This window comes from Anser brachyrhynchus (assembly GCF_964034855.1).
Source record: "Anser brachyrhynchus genome assembly, chromosome: 5".
In the NCBI taxonomy this organism is placed as follows: Eukaryota; Metazoa; Chordata; class Aves; order Anseriformes; family Anatidae; genus Anser; species Anser brachyrhynchus.
The window spans coordinates 48,408,816-48,430,193 of NC_137699.1; the positions used below are offsets into that span (position 1 = coordinate 48,408,816).

General features: G+C 39.3%; 1 long non-coding RNA gene across 4 annotated transcripts in view; it reads right to left on the reverse strand.

Moving 5' to 3' along the window:
• LOC308195659 overlaps positions 1-21,378 on the reverse strand; it is a 109,351-nt gene that overhangs the window by 27,957 nt on the left and 60,016 nt on the right. For all 4 annotated transcript variants that reach the window (XR_013951696.1, XR_013951697.1, XR_013951698.1 and 1 more), the window contains one exon: positions 3,830-3,952. This is a non-coding gene — a long non-coding RNA (uncharacterized lncRNA). The remainder of the gene's footprint in view (positions 1-3,829; positions 3,953-21,378) is intronic.

The window sequence follows — 21,378 nt, forward strand, 5'->3', positions numbered from 1 at the left end:
CATTCTTCCCCCATCCTTGCTGCCCTTTTCCCCAGCCGGTCCCCTCCCAGCCACCAACTGCCTGTATTCAATGCCTCACCACAGTGCACGTTCCCCCCGTCTCCCCTAATTTTACAGCCCCTTTACTGCTCCTTCGCCCATTGCTTTTCCTTTCCAGCCTCCCTCACCTCTCCTCACAGGGGGAACACCATTGGACTGGTGGTGTCTGCGCTGCCTGGGCACCCGCACGGCCCATGCCATGGGCCTGCCCTGCTGGTTTTGACCACAGGCTCCTTAGGAGCAGGCACTGTCACCAGCTGGAGTCCCAGCGTGTCAGCCTAGCAAACCATGTTTTGTGTATTGGGCAAGCACCTATAAAATGGGGAGTGGGCACAAGGGGGAGAGACTTTTCATGGAATAGGAAGAGGAGGAAACCATGTTGGTGTCTGCGATGCTGTAGGCCTGAAGTGGGCAGCGGAGAATTTGTCTGAGAAGGACTGCAACGTGCCTGTTGGTGTTAGCCCAAGGAAACCGGGGGGGCTGAGGTCTGGAGCAAACCATCGCTCTCGCTGGCTGCCGAGGATCAGTTAGAGGACCAGCACGTCTGTGCAGCCAGCAAGAACTGGGGGCTGCAGCTTGTCGGCCATCTGTGCCTGCCAGGCTCATGCCAAAGTGCCTCCTCACAGGTCCCTGTGCTGACACTCACTCACATTTTGGCAGGCAAGGAGAGGGAGATGAGGGAGGAAAGGTACAGAGCTCTGTCTTAAAGGGGATTATTAGTATTAACAAATCCCTGTTTTCCTGTAAGAACTGTGACTGATTGCACCAAACTCTTCTTGCAGACAAAATCTGAAGAGATGAAGAGTATAATATAAAAAATGCATGTGTTATGCAAAGCCACACTTGTGTTACTGCTCTCCTACCTGCGGCACATCCTGTGTGCCACTGACTTCATTTAAGCTTTGTTAGATTGAGGACTTATTTTAAAGAAACACCCACTGTCTAACTGAGAAGCATCAATTCATGTGGATACATACACTCTGCATCAAATATTGAACCCTTCATCCACAGAATTCAATGCCTGAGTTAAGGCGAATTCATATTTGAATAAAAACGTCTTGCATATTTACCTCACATTTCTCCATGAAATACTCATGTACTTAACTATCTACTGACACACTAAAACTTCACATTAGCTCTCCTAATGTATATGGCTGGACTTTAGGAGCAGCAGCTTCTAACTAGTTCTCAGTTCTCAGGGCAGCAAGTATCTGTGAGCATTTTTACTTTTCAAGTGTAATATCCTATACACATCCCAAGCCGTGTATGATTTACTTGAACCCTTGTCTTTGCCTTAAACATCTGAGAGAAAACAAAGGTGAAGAAAGATAACTGGCTGAAGTGTACTCAGTATGCCTCTGGCTCTTAGCTGTGAATCACTGTGTGTGCCGTTGGTTCTATTTTTGACAGGCCTTCAGATACAGCGAATCTCCCCCAGCATGTCTCCATGCTGTCGGGAACATAGTCCGATCACAGGGTCTCCACTTCCCTCACTCAGGAAAACCTCTTGGCCATTTCAGCAGGAACTTGAGGAAATGCCGCAGGCTTCCCCACCTGCAGGCTGCAATGCTGTGGCCACGTGGAGTTGCTCATAGCTATACTTGCTATGTCAGAGGCAGACCAGATGACACAGTCAGAATATCATTTTGAATCTGTAGATATTTTTAAATGAGATTGCACTGAATGAAGCACTAGCTTCATCAAAAAGCCAAATTCCACCAGAGTTATCAAACATCACTCAGCTGTGAAAAAAAAGTTCTGGTATTCCTTCTTTCTGCTTATTTGCTCTTTTCATGTCCTCAGTATTAATTTCCCTTGGGTTTCCTACCCCTAAGTACTGTCTGATGAGGAGATTCTTTCATTTGGCCCCCGTTACATGGTCCTCCAGCTGCCTGGTGACAACAGATATAATTAGCCTGAACGGGAGGGAACAGCAAAAGATAATCCACCGAAATGACAGCTGCGAACATCCTGTTTGATACTCTTCATTGTGTGCTAATGACTGTTTTCAACACATGCCAGTGAGACACACAGTGAACATGACTGTGGAGTGGGCACGCATGAGAGCTGAAGAAAGTAACACAAAATCTTCTATCAAAAGATAAATGGGCAAAGAATCATTACAGATAATCCCTTGCTGACATATCCAAGCAGACAACGATCTTGGTCCATTTCTACCCTCAATTACATGGTGCAATGACCAGGCAATTTAAGGGGAGTGGCACCTGTGTTAGTGATGGCACCATGGATCTTCCACATACTATAATTACAGGAGGCAGGGAAAGTTATCAAACATGCATAAGCACAGCTTACACCTAGTTTTGTGAATGGAGCACATTAAGCATGCTGGTATGTCTTCATTGTTCTAGTTTTATATCTAATAATTATATCTAATGAAATCCATCTAGTAATTATGCTACTATTACTAATAAAGCAGATACAAAGCACTTAGCATTCTGCTACAGGAACATTATTTTTTGAGTTTCGCATTCCTTGGAGCACTTACCATAGTCTAGTGAATCATGTCTTTCATCTTCTCAGCCTTTCAGAGGATGCATCAGATTAGAAGAAACTGTAAGTAACTTATTTTTACTGTAAAACCATTGAAGTGACTCAGGTTTCTTTGGAGATCAGCCTGTTCAGCTACTTGTACTAGCCTTAAGATAGAGAACAGACTTCTAGATATAAAAACATTCTGCATCTTGGAATACACTTCTACATCAATGTATGTGTTCAAAAATGTATGTCTTCATTGTCAGGTAGGACAAGATCTGTTATTTTAAAATCCATTGATAATGTTTTCTGCTTATTATCATTAATAATAATAAAAAATATGAAACCATAATTCTAAAAGCCAAAACTATGCAGAGGAGTGAAGATGTACGGGTTTTAAATGGACAACAAGCAAAGAACAAGTCAGACTATTAAGGGGGCAGCTCAAATCCAAGGTCTTTCTATGTGCTGTGGAAAAAGGAATTTGTTAATGACACACCAATGCTTTTACATGTATTATGTATATCAGCCTACAAGATTCACTCTGAGACTTGCACATTCTTTAAGTATTAATTTTCATCTTTTTAAGTCTTTGTTTTGTAAATGCTGTGATGGATAATTATCTGTAGTCATTTTACAAATTTGGCTTTTGTGAAAAATCTCTTTCCTACATCTTCTGGCTCGTCAGATGTATTTTTCAGATTTTACTTTTCCGATAGATGGGTAAAATAATAAAATAAATAAATGGAGTCACCAAGGTCACTAGATAATTAAAAAAGAGTGAAGATAGCTGTGGCTGGAACTGGATATTGATGTCCCATTGTAATTATATCTGGAAAGCATCAGACAGCAAAAACGCACTGTCTGCACAGAATATGTGCTGTCAATACATTTGCAAAGGCGGGAGCACCATGACTGTTGGCTAGCACCCTGCATGCCAGCAGCACCCAGACAGACTTGCCACTTTCCTCATGGATAGCATGGAACAAGGACACACAGTGCTGTGCAAAGCGCGCTCTGCTTCGCTCTCCGCTTCGCCATAGAGACGTACACCCAGTTCCCAAATCAGGGCAATCCTCTATCCACTGTACTCTTTCTCACCTTGAATACTACATGACTGACTATCAAAAGCCTATCTATCTATTGTCATCTCTAGAGCACTTACGTATGATACCATAGCACTGTACATGGAGAAAAGTAATTACAGCAAGACTGCTTATTGGTAGCCTGAAATAATGGCAAGTATTTTCATTTACATTACTCTTTCTACAGGTAGTTTGAAATAAACAATATGTACTTGCTCAGCTTCCTCTGAAAAGGTGTGTTAGATTTTTTTCCATTTCCCATTTATTTGTTTCTCCTCAGCTTCTTCCTTTTTTTTCTTCCTGCACCTGAATCTCCGTATTTCTTTCACATGCCCCTAGAAGAGATGAGAACAAAAATGTCAGAACCTTTTAAAAGAACATTTCAAAAAAGTTTTCTAAAGAAAATGATTGTTCTGTCTAAAAGAATGTGAATTGCATCTGCTGCTTAACTCACAAAGAAAACCTATCTATTTTAATTTGTAGTAAAGCATAGGATTGGATGAAGCTAAATAGGTATGTGAGCTCTTTTGTTGTTTGAGCTCGTATTGCCTAGGGCTTAGTTCCATCAGCTAATAAACAGAACTGCTTTTACTATATTACTGTTTCTGGTGACAAGATCAAATAAACACCCAAATAAAGTCGGGTCTATTTAAAGTAATGATTAGAAGACAGAAACTGAGAAAACCATGGGTTTTCATCCTATGACAAGTGAGATACAAGACCCCCTGTTTGAGGGACAGCACTCACATCAGGAAAGAGGTTCAGGCACAGTTAAGCAGAAAGGACATTCCACTGATATTAAACATCTATCTATATATAAAATATTTAAATCTCAATTTATTTACACTTTTTTCCAGTAAGTTCTTGCTGTAATACAGCTTATTTCTAAAAAATATAGTTTCCTACCTTCTATTTGTGTACTTTCTATAGCCCTTTACTGTAATCAGCTTGGCCCTTAGAACAAGGTATTTTACCATATATAATTTAATAATCTCCCAAAGCTTTCTGGGGTTCTTAACAACCCTTTAACAGTTTCAACAGATAAATAAATATCATGCAAATATCATTTTGTATTGTTATTGACCACTGGGTAACAACCAAAACTGCCAGCCATCTTACATCTCCAAAGAAAAAACAAAATTCATCAGAGATCACTGGGCAAAAAGAGGTAACTTGAACAGACAGCTGAGTTTACCCATTGAAGAGAAGTTATCTGATGTAGCTTAATATTATAGCATATAAATACGACAAAGCCCTAAGGACTGGACAGTGCTGCTGTCTTTCCACATGCTCACTTCAAAGACGGGGGGATGCCCCTGGCCCAGGGTCACATCTCAGGTAGGCACTAGCTCCTAAAGCGCTGCTCTGCGTGGAGGGGACAGACTTTGGCTTGTGGTGGAGCAAAAGCAGAAATGCAAAGCAGAGACAATTGGATAAAATTTACTTCTCTTAATTTTTTTCTTTATTCTTCACTGTGTTACATTCTTAATGCATGTGGAATTCAGAAACAATTTCATTGTTAATAGAGGGAAAGGTGAGATTTTCAGCCATTGGTATAAAACCAGGACATAGATCTGTCTTTGAGGTACTGCCCAGCAAATGTTATTCTTTTTGTAATCATGACAGATGGAGGAGGATTTCCAGGGATCCAGAGATCAGTTCAGTCTATCAAAATTCTGCCCTGCAAATGAGGTAATGCACCACGTGGCGCTGCCCTGAGCCCAGCAGCTTAGATACGCTTGTAGCTGGCAGCACATTGGCAAATTCTGCTCTTTTTTTTTTTTTTCTCCCTATGTAAGAAGGGGCAGAAGAAATTTTCTGAAGAGCAGGTGCCAAACTACTTTCAGAAAGCCAGGGGTGGTTTCGGGGAGCAGTCCATGGGTTTCCATCAGCTCAGCAGTGCTGCAAACAAGAGCAACATCGCATCCCCCCCCCTCCATCCAGTTCCAGAGCACGTTTGATCGCTATCAAGGCGGTCAGACATCTATTTCCTTCACTAAGCACCTCACTTCAAACAGCGTGATTTTCAAAATGCTGAGCAGCCACAGCTCCCACTGAGATCACTAAGGGTTGTAGCAACTCAGCATGTGTGAAACATTGGGGGATTTCCATTGCCACATTTAAATATCACCTTTGGTGTCTGATTTCAGGTGTCCAGCACTTACAATGGGTGGCCAAAGCAATGAGCATCTCTGCTCCTGTCTAATTCTTTTTGGAAAGCTGAGCACAGGAGAAAATAATCACGAGACTGAAGGCTTCTTTCAGTAAAATTGTTTTCATGTTAAAAAAAAAAAAAGGAAAAAAGGAACAAATCTTTTTACTTATTTATTGTTATTTATTTACGTATTTCTTAATGTATTTACTCATACAACATAACAATCATTTCTAATGTACATTTCTAATTTAGCACATCTACAGAATAAATAATGGAATGGACTGGAGCTTTCTCTAGCATGTCTTTTCATATCCTCACTTCTGCTTCTGATTAGGTTGGAAGCACAGTGCTGGGATAGAGTAATGAACATCCAGCCAGTAATTTATGTGACAGGAAATTGAACAACCAGCTCCTCAGCCATTATTTCTGTGAATTTCCCAAGCTGTAAATGCATCAAATAGTAACAGAGAAACATAAATTTTATTAAACAAAAGGCCCCATTTTTCTAGGTATGTCTACAGGCTTTAGGGGAGAAGAAAAATTAAAAAAATCGAACTAACCTGTTGACAGAAAACCTGTAAGACCAAATTTTGACGCATTTGTTAATGAATTACCATGGTGGCCTAAATTGTATGAAAGGATTAGTGATTTTAGATGCCCTGGAATATGTGATCCTAAGACCTTAAAAAAAGATATTGGTTTCAGAAAAAGCCACACATTTGCCACCCAAACTTCAGACCTTTTCTAAACTGCTCAACAGCCAAAACAGCTCAGTATTTTTACCAAATACTAGCCTGTAATTTTGGAAATGGAGTAAGACAATATTCCTGGTGAGTAACATTACTCTGACAAATAGACACTAAAGTACCATATTTCTGATGTGCTACAAATATAGGACTTAATTTTACTTCCTCAAAATTAGGATTAATACCGTTAAGAGTTTATAGAACTAGTTTTGAAAAAATGGAAAGAGAGCATGAATAACTTTGTGATCTTGTCAGCCATAAATTTGTAATCTGATAAAATATATTTTAACAAGGAAAACTCTGTGGATTCCTTAGTAACTAAAACTTCAGTGAAGTTTCATTCTTATGTGTGTTTAAATTGTCTGAAATATACAACATCAAAACCCTCAGCAGCAAAGAGCAAGGTGCCTGTGTCCATTGAGTAATACAAGTATAACATTCAATTCTATTTTTTCACTTTGACTGCCAATTTTATGGCACTTCATTTAAGCCCGAATCTCCAAAGAATCAATTCAAATTAGCTTTATAATTTTCCCCAAAGAATCTGCTTTAAAATAAATTGAATTGGAACATAAGACTTAGTAAATGAGTATAAAATTCAAGTGAACTTCTCTGAAGAAAAACCTCTATTAATCAGAAGACAAATAAAGCTCAGGTGCAATAATATATGACAGCTCTAAAAATAGTTTGTCCTTGCTGGTGGTTTAACATCGGACAAACCATACTTTGTGTAGTTGTGATGTCTAAGGGTTTCATGTAATGTTTCTGTGAATATAAATTGTTATATAAGATGGTGTCTTAAGGCAGACATCAGAATCCCTTTTTTCTAAAAGAACTGTCATTTCATCAAATCTCAGTGATGTTCTTGCAGAGAACCAGTGCTTTTTGACTCATTTTCATACAGTTGTGGTCCAGAATGAGATATATGAAGTTTTCCATCACCAACAGTGGCATTATTTGCTACAAATTTGAATGTTGTCTGGCACAGTTGTTAACGTTTATCCTCCCTAAGCAGCACAGTGTTGATAGGAAGCTGGAGAGGCTCACACTCCTGACTGCATACCTTGATGGCTGGTGGTGGGCACTGGCCCTTGGGAACAGAGCAAGGGGGTGAGACAGTCGCAGCAGTCACCTGCCAATTCAGCTCAGCCTTCTCCCCAGGAAAGAGGAGAAGAGCATGCTTGGCACTGGCCTGAAATGAAGGCACAAAACCATAGCTAACTGCCAGAGGAGTTGTCAGAAAAAAGCCGAGGATGCTCATCTATGGTGATATTAACAGATTTTAACCAATGACTGGATATTCTGCAGAGCACTGAGCCCAGATGTCAACAGCTCTTCTGAGTCCTATCCCCGTCATTAATTTTCACTATGTCTCCTTGGCAATTCATTTAGCTTCCCTTTACAGTTTTGAATAGCAAATGCTGAGAAAGTGCTAAGTTTAATTATCATATCACATACGCATAAAAATCACTTTGCCTTCTACTTATGTGCAGCTCTGCTCAAGGTGGAAAGCTGGCATTGAGATAATATTAATTCCAGCCGCAGCTTCAAGCAGCCCCAGTGTTGGGCGTCCCCGGTAATCTCCCTTCAGAAGGACGATCGGGGGACGGGACGTGCTCCTGCGGACTCCTGCGGCACTGTGCCCGCCGCAGCCTGCAGCGAGCTGACTCCATGCCCAGCCACGGGAGGTGGCTCCTGATGCCTCACCGTGGCACCGGCCTGGGTCTTGGTCTCAGCTCTAAGCACAAGCAGTTAATAAAGTGGTCAAATAAAACAATCATGCGTGCACTCTGACACCACATGTTTATAAAGGTACTGAGTAGTCATTTGTGTTGTCACCTTTCTGTCCTGTCCCTTACTCTGTCCTTACACTGCCGTGTGGACTGTGAGCAGAGCCGCCCTTCGTGCCACGCACAAGCCACATGCATTTGAACACTTCCTCCTACCATCCACTGCAAAGTCTGGCCACTTGTTATGGCGAGGTGGAAGATGGCATGTACATCCAATATGTCCCCAAAGAAATTGAGAATTCCATTCTGTACCAGGACAGACCATACAATACCTCCAGTGTTGCTCTTCTATATTTCTTCTAAACTCAAAAAAACAGAAAACCACCTCACAACCTATTGAGGCAGCACAGGCCTGCAGCCTGGTCCCACCACCCCAGCCAGGAGCGGAGCAGCTGGGGGCACCAGGCACCCCCCAGGGATGGGGATGGGCTGGAACATGGGCCCACACGTGGGCCCACTCTTTGAGGCCCATGTCCGGGCAGGGCCAGGCTGTGAGGAGCTGGAGCCCAGTCCTGCTGCGGCCGGGGCTGAGGGCCGCAGGGTGACATGGGGGCCTGAGCCTGGGCAGGTCACGGGAGGTTGGGCTGAGGCAGTACGGCCCAGACATCTCCTCAGGGCCATAACACGATTTCTAATATGCTCATGTTTTACCCTTTATAATACAGATACAGTACTGAAGAGCAAAAGTCCCTCCATTTTATCCAGTAGCCTTCGTTAATACTATTTCAAGTTTCTGCTTGACAAAATATATTGCCAATATCCATATAGGCAATGACAAGCCCAAGATGCCCAACAGAGCAAAAACTACAGGAGTACAAATGCACTTTTGATTTTCCATGGATACAGTCAGAGAAGTCATCATTCAGGACACCTCATTATTCACTTAATTATTCATTTTGTTTATTTACAGTAGAGATATTACACATAATATGGTGTAAATCCCTAGCATCCTCAAACACCAGATGCTGGTTTTTCTCTGCAGTCCCAAAAGGAAAAACCAAAGCATCACTGTGAGAATTAACAAAAAAGCCCAATTAAATTCCTTGCCAGAATGTTAATTTCCCAAAGATAAAAGCAGCAAATTAATAATAAGCTTCTAGTCACCTCCCTTATCACTTTTGCACACATTTGAAATGACAATAATCTGTGTTTAAAATGGAAGTTATCAGGTAGGGAAGCAAATTTTTAAACTGATTTAAGAACTCCAGATATATAATGTTTCATCATTTGCTCATCTCAAACACGGGTCATCAGGAAGAACTGCTAAGGACATGGCTCAGCTGAACAACAACTATACAAAAACGGTGGTATTAAGGCATGGGAGATGAGAAGTATTCAAGCAGGATACAGAGAACCACAGCAAGGGCTGGATGGGTCTCAAAGGTCATTCTCTCATTTCCCTGCCTCCTGGCAGAACTGACTATACCTAAGTTTTTCCTGGCAGGTATACGTTCAGCCTGTCCTTAGGCACCCCCTCTTAACGGGCACTTGACAGTGTCTCCAGGTAATAGATCCTTACCAGTCACTCCCTGATCACTGAAGAGTTTTTCCTGCTTTAAAGAAAAATCTCACTTGCTGCAGTTCTGTCACACTAGGTTTTGTACCATCAATGAATGTGAAGAAAAGTATTAGTATCTTCAAGTCTTCTGTGCATTTGAATAATGTTACTACGTCCCTGCTCAGTTTTCACTCCTCATTGAACAATCATAGCTCATTCAGTCTTTCTGCAAAGATCGAGTCCTCCACAGTCCTCACAGTTTTTGGGGCTCTTGCTAAAAGACCTCCATCTTCAGGCAGTGGTTTTGACAAATGTCGATATACTGCTCTATAGAGCATGTATTCATATTCATGTTTAGGAAGGAACACACAAGAATGAGTAATATAAGCAAGCCTAGAAGAGCTTTCTTGATCCCATTCCCCTGCCCAGCATTGCTGGAGGTCAAAGCACTGTCCACCGGTCTTTTTCTACCTGCCCTGACTTTTAAAGCAAGCTAAAGATGGCTCTGGCACCACCCACTGTTTTGGAGGGACAAGGGTGATGCCATCGATGGTTATGGCAAAGGGAGTTTTCCCATTTACTGTCACAGAAACTGGCTTGAGCTGTGACGACCTCTGAACGCAACTACTCCCTAATATTTCCCTTGTGTCAGGGAAGCCCTAGTAGTATATGTAAAATTGGGTGAAGGCTTCATACTGACACTTAATGCTTATAATAAATATTACATTTTTCACGCCTCAAACAATCAGGTATCTTCCAGTCACATTTTCATTCCATTTGGGAAAACTGTTATTAAATGCACACTTCTTTAAAGGTTTTGACAAGACATTCCTCGTTTTTTTTGTTTGTTTGTTTTTTGTTTTTTAATATCAGGGTCCTACCAAATCAAGCAGGCTCATATTAAACACTCTTGTAGTTCATGTGTGGGACCAAATCAGCGCTTTCATTATCAATAAGCAACACATCTTAAGTTGCAACCAGACGGTACTTGAGCAATTATGCACATATATTATCTGGCACATGGAGGCAAAACATCAAACATAGCGTGCCAACCTACTGCTGCCCCTGTGATTTCTTTGATAATACCAGAGACTATTTCACAGAGGTGAAATATTTAGGTTATCTGTTGATTAATTCAGGAAGGGGCATTAGTGGGTTTTGCAAAACCTGCAAAAAGTTCAGCATGCATGTAGCTGGAGATAAGTAAAATCAGTCAGAAAACAGTGGAGTAGGAGGTTATCTCAGCAGGAAGAAAGATGGACTGAGTGTGCACCTGTTTCTTAGAGACTCTTTATAGACGTTTGTGGAGTACTTTGCCTAATGGGATCCTGTGCAAGGATAGATGCTGTTGCAGTAAATATTCCTGAAATAGTGACCACGAGTGCTGAAAGGAAAGAAAAGCTTTTATACTGGATTGCATGCAGTTTACAGGATGGAGGCTTTAAACATCATAAAAATACAAAGTTTAACATAACCCTATCCCTATATTGCAGGTAAGTGAATATAACATATATTTTATACTATACAGTAACAGTGTAACTGTAGAGTTAGATTAACTGTTATGCTCTGAAAAGTGACAATAAAATGATATTGCAGTGTTTCTTGTTTACTGGGCACCAATGGTTTTTCTAATCAAATATATGTTGTAAGTAAAAAGATGCTTTGTGTAGCTGCAAATCTTCCAACAAAACTTCCAGACCTGACGTGTAACTAGATTACTGTTTTCATGCACTACCATCAGAATTCAAGATTGTGCAGACAAAATAAAATCTTCACTGACATCTCTAATTCCACTGACTATGGGTGGAATATTAAAAATGTCCAGGGGTATTTCTCTGTTGTGGAGCACAATACAGAGACCTCCCCAGTTAGAAATAGATGAAGTAGCTCAGATATTGAAAGCAGTTTAGCTTCAACTACTTTTCACTGACATGAATTAGCTCACACATCATTTTACGTGCTGTGTCAAGCCCCAAGGTATTCAGCAACATGTGGAATGACTTCAGTGAGGCATGAAACTTATTTTCATAGACACTTTTGAAAATCCCGCGTTTACCTTCACTGGTCCCTACGTAGTCCTCCTGCATATACTGACTTTGCATCAGGTGAAACGGATTACAAAAAAAAAGTAGAAAAATAAAAAATACACAATTAATAATCTATTATAACTATGCCCATGGAATAAAAACGTATCAAAGGAGAAAACATAACTATTTTCGTATGAAAACCACACTTTGTTTGTATATTTCCTCCAATACTTTAAGTTCATTTCTAGTGTAATTTTCCAAGGTTTTCTCAATTCTACTGACATCCTCTGGTCAGTCTGACACAACACTGAAAGCTTGGCGTTGTTTTGAATCACAGACTGGTTTGGGTTGGAAGGGCTCTCTAATCCCTCTTGATACTCCTCAGACTGCTCCTGGCTGCATCACTGGTGCCCATGTGAGACAGCAGCAGTGGGTAACAGCCCTTAGGCTGTACGAGGCTTGGAGGTCTCCAGGGAACATCCCTGATACGAACCCCTGGTAAGTGGCAGACTTCCCCCAAGAGCAGATCAGGCTGGCAGATGGGTGCCTCCGTACCTCTCAGAAGACAGTCTCCTACCACCGTCACCCGTTGCCTTTTCTTAGTGGGACTAGTTGTTACGTGGGGGGCAGGCCGGGCTGTCTCACTCAGCTCCATGCCCCTGCAACAGTACTTTCCTTTCCCGTCTGCAGAGGGGTGAAGCAGTCTGCTTCTGGACCTGCTTCAGTTCTGTCGTTCAAAACAGTGTCTTTACTAAGTCCCCATCAATATTTCTATTATACAGTCAGCAGGACTGTTTAAATATGGTAATCTATTTAAAACTTCTTCTTGTATGTAACAATTTTATTAATAGAAGTCTAAATCTTGTTTTATATAAACTAAATTCATACTGTTGGAAAGTAAACAGAAAAGTTAAGTCAAGAAGAAATTGAAGTAGCTCATTTACAGTATGAAGATTCAGTGTTTCTCTGGAAAACAAGACAAAACAGAACAAAAAATACAATCTGCTTAACTTGGCTTCAGATTCTCCTTCAGGGGAATTTTTAGGTACACTTCCCAGAGATATACATTCAAAGGGTCCTTATATTAACTGAGATTTAATCTCCTGGAAATCTCCCCTTTTTCTTGTAATAACAGGATGTCATGTCCATATCCATTGTGTAACAGAAGGAGTGAAGAAAACCTCTAAAGTGAGAGATGGAAGATAGGTACTTCAATTATGGTCAGGCACTTTGGAAGAAGTAATATTTGCAGGAATCTGAGATGTTCTGCAAAGGCTCTCAGAGAAGCCCACAACTTAAAACACAGAGAAAGTTACATAAAAATAACCATGCCTATGATCTTCATTTGTTCATTTTATACCATTTGAGAAATATAAAGGGATGTTCAAAAGAGTATAAATTACATTTACACTCATTCTAAAATCCCTTTGCAGTGTGAGAATGACATGAAAAGGCCTAAATAAAAATAAGAATTGCAGATCATGCAGGAGATAATACAGTACTCAGGCAATAAGGAATCACAGGATGGCACTATACTTACGTCAATCAACACATTTTTAAAAATCAGATCTTATTAAATAAACTTGATATGATTTTCCTATGAGATTACAAGTCTGGTATGTCAATGTTGTTCTGATATGACAGTCTCTGTGAGGCATTTCACTCAGTACTAAACAGCATTTGGATTTTGAAATTACTGTATAAAAGCAGTACAGCGTATTCTAAAGGGATTCAAGTGCCCAAAAAACCTCATTGACGAGCTTATGAGAAATCTTTGCTGAATATATGTGTTCAATTATTTTCTGCATTGTGTATTTCTATTTTCTGGAAGACTAGTTTTGTGATCTTTTTTATTAATATGCTATTCTTTAATGATTGTGTTCATTCATTAGTTAGGTCATTTTCTTCACCATGTTTAAAATGATGCAATACATGAACCACATCAAGCACATCTTTGTGAGATCCAGGGATATGACATTGAGAAAAACAATTTCCTTATTTTCAGCCCAACTAAACAGAGGTGTTGAAGTAAAATCTAACTGAAGGATTTGTCCAACTCTTCTTCTGCATGAAAACACATCCTTGGATCTTTCCAACTTTTATACCAACGTCCCTGTTAAGAGCTATAGCCGTGCTGGAAGTGCTAGAAAAGTCATTTAAAAGACAGCAGGTGTAGTGATAGCAGAGTTGCCTCTGAAGAATTTCCTCTGTTAGCACAAGACTGTGGCACACCATTAATTAGCAGTTAAAATCTAGTCTTATTTGTACGCTTCCTAGCAAAAAAAGACCTGTATAAGAACAGCAAATGACATATCTATATGAAGGATCTACACTATGAAAGCCTTGGACTGTTTACATTTTCTCATGACACAGTCTAGGTTTTGTTTTGTCAGTGATGATTGGAAGGGTCTAAGTCATTTCAAGTTTAGCACTAGTCTGTGCTTAACAGTTCCTGTAAAGTAAATGTTCCGTTTTCTCACAAGTCTTCAAGACAAGTAGTGTCCCCTCCAGCTTTCTTAATCCAGTGCCTCTGGGGCAGCATGAGGGGACTGAACTGCAGGTAGCGTCCTGGCTTGTGCACTCTTTCTGAATAGCATCTCCTGTCGACACAGCTGGAGATAGGCTACGGAACTAGGTGGACCATGGACCTCACCTCATCGGGTATTTCTTATTCAGCAGGACTAAGCTGCCTGAATTTCTTTATGTCCTTTGGTCTATGTACACCATTTCTCAATTTTTTAGTTCCATACTGTAGTTAAAGAATTGCCACAGAGGACAGGGAACTGCAATAATGAATCACTGCAGTGGAGAACTGGCACAAATCAGAGAGCTACAAATGTTTTCTTTGTGATCCCACTGTTCTTTTTGCCATGACTGGCTCTCAGCAATAGATCCAATGTGATTTCTCACCCTTGACTTACAGTCCTCAGTTCTGTACACCTGAGAATGTCTTTTCCTGATCTAAGTTTTATTATATCATACCAGCTTGTAGACTGTGACAGTTTTCATAATTATGAGCAAATTATTATAATCATGTCAACAATGTAATCATAGTATCTGACTAGTCTTTGTCAGAGGCACCTAATAAGTTTCAGTATTATTTTTTTTTATAAATCCAGATGAGTCATTTTTCTTAAGCCCCAGTAAATTTAGGTGATTTGCTAAGTTTAGAAATCTGCAGCTGTTTGCATGGGTTGCTGCGAATGGAGAAAATCTTTCTAAGTAGTAGTCTCCGTCTCATTATATGTCGATCATATGATCAACATATACCCAGGTTGTGGCCCTGCATAAAGCTTGGACCTGCTTGCATAACAAGACAGGAGACACTGCTGCAATCTATGACTTGTCTCATTTTTAAAGCTCTTTGCTTTAGTATTTATTCACATGAGGTGTCTACTTTTAAAATCTTAAAAATACAGGCTGACTCCTTCAGGATTTTCAAAGCCCCGTAAGTAGTTAGTGTAAGGACTGTTAGATTCCAGAAGCTAAGAGTTAGGTGCCTCAACAGTTTTGCAGATTGCAAGAGCCATCTTCCTATTTATGTAGGTGCTTAAACATTGCAAAAAATACGACTTCTATTTTTTATTTATTATTCATGATATATATTTTTTATGATAGCAAAGTTACATAATGTATGACTGAAGATAATGGAAAAAAATAAAAAGAAATCTAACCGGTTCCTAATATAATTTCTGAATTAGCTGCGCTTCACTACTGAATCTTCAACTTACTGTTATGAAAGCTATAGAACATAAAATGGGAAATATCATTATGTTGCTATATAAAGCCACAGTTATTTCTACAATTTCAGCACTGAGTGCAGTTCCAATCATCTAAAAAAGACTATAGCAGGACTGGAAAAAAAAAAAAGAAAAAAAAAAGACAAAGAGAAGAGCAAGTATGATTCAAGATGAAATCACTTCTATAATACAGGATGTAATAGCAAGGAGTTGTAAACCTCTGACTGATGGACACACAGACTGTGCTGGGGAAGCAGCACTCTCCGCAGCCCTGTTGCTATATGGTTAATCATCACTACTGCCAACTGTCCGAGGCTGGACATTGAGATAGGGGGACCTTAGGTCTGTCCTGTACAACAGTTACAATTTTCTGGCACTGAGTTTAAGATTCAGGACTCTGCTTTCCATCTTCTACACAGTGAAATCCTGGGTCTCTGTCCAGATGGGGCTTCTGGGCTCCACCACCTGCACTATTCTGCAGTTGTCTCTGTAGGTCTGTAGGTCTGACTTCAGGGCAGTATTAAAATCTTCTTTAACTGTCCACTTCCAAAAAAAAAAAAAAGTGGAAAAAGACCAAACAAAAAAAGCAAGCAGCCCTCTCCCAACACTCTCCATTTAATTAATTAAGATTCTTTCTGAGAAAAGAAGGTTTAAAGCATAGAAGGCTTAATAAAGCTGCTAATATATCTGCTAGTTCATCAGGGGGTGACCTATCTTTGAAATGGGGCCTTGGAAAATCTGGGATACTTGGTGTCTTTCTTCAGGGCTGCTCTGTTTGGGTGCAGCATATCAGTTCTGGAATAATGCATCCCTCTTCCAAAACAACACTGTCAAAATACAGAATTTCAAGTTCTTCAACCGAGGCCTTCTTAGACAGTTAAACATATCTGTGTGCTGCTTCCCCAACAGAGAGAGTAAGTAGAGCTTCAACTGACGTGTTATTTGTACTCTTTTAACACTAGAATTTCATATTACTAACTCTCAAAATTGCCCTTAGCCAGGAATAGGAATGTTAACAAATATATGACACAAAATTAGTACAGTGTTTGACTATGACATGATGCCATAGCATCTGTTACCTCTCAATATGTCACCGAGTATTTCACAATTATTTAACATCTCTCACAGCTTTCTTCTCCAAGAAAGATTAAGTATTCAAAGTTCTTTCCCTTCCAGCATAAATGTTCTGCAGCTTCTAAGGTTTTCTCAGTAGACCCACCTTACATCTTTTAATGCAGCAATTCATCCTAAGATGTACTGTTGTAAATGTCTTACTTTTCTATGAAAAAAAAAACTAGTTTGTAAGCCATATTTATCTACATTCTTCAACATTCTCTTGTATTTAGTAAAGCTAATAGTAAAAGAAACAAAAAATTCACTTTACGTATTAAATCTACTTATGTTAGAATGACTTTAACAGAATTATATATCTAAATGCAAACTCAACTGGACATTTTGCAGTGCACACAGAAGTACTCCTCCTTGCTGTCAGTGAGGTTTCATCTGACTAAGGCTGAGACTTTCACTGTAGCACAGGTATCAAAGCAGTTTTAAACAGCCGACTCTTTCTGGCTAAATCTACATTAGCAAATACTTCAGTGCAGAAGCAGTTTAGTATTTTGCTGACACTGGTGTTGAGGCTCTTACAAAGTGGTTCTCTATTGGTTTAATCAGAGTTCTTTATGATGAGTTCTCTACTGGCCAGGTTGTGATCAAGAACTCTGAATCCTTCCTCCTAATACTGATTGACAGTCAACTGCGAATTTAAAGTTTTGTAGGCCATTTCATCATTCATACAGCATGAGAAGCCCTTCAGAGCATGGTAGAAGGTCTTGATCATTCTGCACGTCTGCTTGATATATGCTGGAGGACGTGGGGGACTTCACGGTGGTGCAAGTTAGTCACTCATTCAGACCCATGTATCTCCATTAGGTATTGAAGCATGTTTAGGGGGTGCCCAGAGTGGACTCCTAGTTTATTTTCCATCAAAATGAATCTTATTTGGATGCACTATAACGGCTCTGCAAATTGGAGAAATGTACAGAAAGTGGGGAATTTCAAGGGACTCACTTCAGAACTACTCCTTGTTAACGCGTGTGCAACCTATATGGACTGTTTTAAAATTAATCACTAATTTTTAATTTCTTGCAAATAAGAGGTTCAGATAAGAGTCCTTGAAGAACTATGATTAAACCAACCAACCAACCAACCAAACAAACAAAACAACAACTTTTCCCTTATATTTCTTGTGGGAAAATGGTGCAATGTATTTTCTGAAATCGTTATTGGCTAAAAACAGGTCTTATTCTTTTTCCATTTGGGTAGCTGTCCACTCAAAGAACAGTGTTAAGGAATTAAAGCAGGGATGGAGCTGTAATTCATACTAATTTTAAGACAGCATTTCATTGCCAGAGAAGTATAAAGCTAATATCTTATAGTAAATAAGAGTCATACCAAAGCTTTTCTTTGAACCGAGACATTTTGTGTGTCAGTTAGTTACTGGGTTTGACTTGTCAGACACCACCCACTCAGCTGATTAAAGATAGAAGACACAGCAACACTGCCACAAACCTAATGTACTATCTTTGAACTAAGTTCTATTTTGGGAACCTTATAGGGACATATTGCATATTCTATGACGTACTGCACATATTTACTTTTGGAGTTTTCTGATTACTGAATATATGGATGAAATATTCATTATCTGATACACCGGAAAAGGAAACAAACACAAAAACAAACAAAGAAACAAAAAAAACACATTTCAGTGAGGAAAATCTTCGTAGCTGGCTCAGTCCTCTGAATTCTTTTTCAGTCAAATCTCTCCTGCATTTCAGTATGCTACACTACCAGAAACATCAGGTTGCCCAAAGACCTTAGTTCAACACCTGCTCATTTCATCAATAAAATCATCCAAATCCTTTAAATAGAAATTACTGATTACTAGACTTCAAGAGCTCTAGTGACTTATAGAAGCCCCAGTAGAACAAAACAAATATATTTTGAAAGTATGGTTATATAATCTATTTATTATAAAGTGGCATCAATAAACTAAGTGCACAAAGTATCCATTTGCAAGTAATTTGAACAGATGATCCCTCATTTGAAAACTCAAGAAAAGTAAATATTCTTTTCATGGGTATTTTTAACAAGCAAATCCTGCTTGTTAAGTAACTGAGGTGTCAGAAAACAAAAAAAATCTACATAATAGGAAACCAAATGTGCTTATAAACTTGAAATACAGTACAGCATTCTGTTAAGTAAGTCCTCAAGATTCACCTCTGTGCTGTTCCATTGCATATATGAATAATTACTTGTTCCTTTTAAAGCTAGGGCTCTTTAGCTACTGCAACTCATTTTTCCAGTGCTGGAGATTCAGTCCCAATTTGGTTCCCAGGATTCTGCCAAAGAGGGTAGCCATCAAACAAAACTTTTTTTTTTTTTTCAGGGTTCATATTATCATTGTCCTTACAGGCTTGGAAGTGTTACAAATAAGAATGTAGCCTGTTAGTGAGTGTATAGTCCCTTTTATGTCACTCTGGAGCTGCCATGAGTTGTCACTGACATGAGTTGCAGCTTGCGATCTAATGCTGATCATAGCTCTTAGCTCTGCCAGTCCTTTCATGTGGACCAAAAAGGGAGCTGTTACATCAGCAATAGAACACCTACAAAAATGCAAAGAGTATGGTCTCTTTCATCTGATAGTTGAGTAGCTACTGCTTTTATTGTTTCCCAAATCATTAGTGAGAATAATCCACCACCTAACACACCTACTAAATGTCATTCCTAATTTTATCAGTTTGTAGTGACAGCTGAAGTATTTCTGCAGTTCACTAGTTACAACCCTGATAAACAGTAGCTAGCAATTAGTCTTTATTCAACTATTCAGTAGGGAGAGCATCACCAGAGCCTACTCAGTTCCACTCAGCTGTGATCATCTGCAATTTCTTTCCATGGGTTCTCATGGGAGGATAAACAAGAACACTTATGAACCTTTAATAAGTTCCGTTCTTTCCTAAAAAAGAAAAATAAAAGCCCTTTTGCGACATTCTAAAATAATTTTGTTGGCCTTTGCTGGAGATAATTCAAGTTAACAGCAACTTCTGAGGTCCTTGAGAAAATAAGTATTGAGAGCATATGGACAAAAAGGAAACACCTTTCCCTCTAGAGTTCCTTCCCACATATACATATATATACAAGACATATGTTTCTTAGAAGGAAAAGCATACAAATACTTTAATAATCTTTAATGGTCTGTAATAATCTTTAACAGAAGATTATTCTTGTATGGTACAGAGTTTATAAACTGAAAATATTGTCAGATATTTAGATAGCAAACCACAGTCAGCCTACAAAGACAAACAAGAGGCTATTGACTTTTTAATGTCTGAATGGAAGCTAGTAGTAAAAATAAGATTTCCAGCAGCTGGAAACTTCTCAGATCAGTGGCTCCTTATGAACTAAATAATTACTTTGAAATAAATAAAACAATAAAACGATATATGTAATAATAACATAATACTGCATGGAATTAGCATTTAGGAAAAGTGCAGGGACTGGATACCATGGTCAGTAGACTGAAGTCTACTGACAAAAAAATAAGAGAATATAAGTAATAGCACAGCAACCCGTCATACATTTTTTCATGAATGTGTCTAGACCTGTAGCAACTGTCCCTGTGGGATAATAATTCAATCTTTTGTGTCTCAGCAGAGACGGTGATGATACTGCTAATTAACATCCATGATGACGGTTCTATTATGAAAACGTTCGTCTATTGGGAAATAGCATTTCTAAGGCAAACCCCCAATCTATTAGCATGTCTTGCCCTCACCTTTCAAAGGTAACACCAGTCCTCTTGCACTGATTAGCACATAAAGCATGCTACTTGAGTTACAGCTCATTTCATCTAATGGATATCTGCTTCTTATACATAGAATCAGATACATCTGCTGATATATTCAGCGCCTCCAATTTCCTCCCATTATTTATGTACTATCTGCCTTGGAATTAAAAAAGAGAAAGATTTCACTTTATGTGTATGTAGTAAGGTGCATATATGTAATGGGAACAGAAAACACAGACATTATTTTATAAATACTTTGCCCGTGTATTATATTCTGGCATGTCTCACTAAAGGTAGGAAGAAATTGAAGACTTCTCTTTTAATTTAAGAGTAGAATTGATACTCTCTTCCTCTTATTGATCATTATTATTTGTTATTTATTTACAGTGGTATTAAGTGCATGCTGCAGTCCATAAGGTCTCATGAGGAGGGGATTGCTTCTGGACAGTTTCAGCAGAAATCTCTAATCCAAGCAATTTAACGACTGGCAGGTAAACAGAAATAGAGCAACAGAGTGGAACATATGATCAGAGATCAGTGCCCATAATGAAATCTCTACTATCTATTACTACTAATATGAAAACAGAAAGGCAGTAGGAAGTAAAGGATCACAGATAAAATAAATTGAATAAGAAGGATTTATCTCACTACAGCACAGCTTGGATGGGTGTACATAAGCTTAGAGCAGGAAAGAACATCTCCATAAGCAGTTACTGGATGAGAAAGACAGAGAGAGGGAGGGAAGGAGGAAGGGAGAGAAAAGGGAAGATAGTTGTGTGTACACCGTGACAGATTCTACCTTATTTTTCTCCTCAACTCTTGGAAAATTCTGATATTACTAAAGCATATACATTGAAATTCTTCACTAAGAGTCAGCTGAAGGTTTGAATACCTACTATTTTCAGCCTGCCAGATTGAGGTCCATGACATACACTTCCAGATTTATTTTTATCTCCATT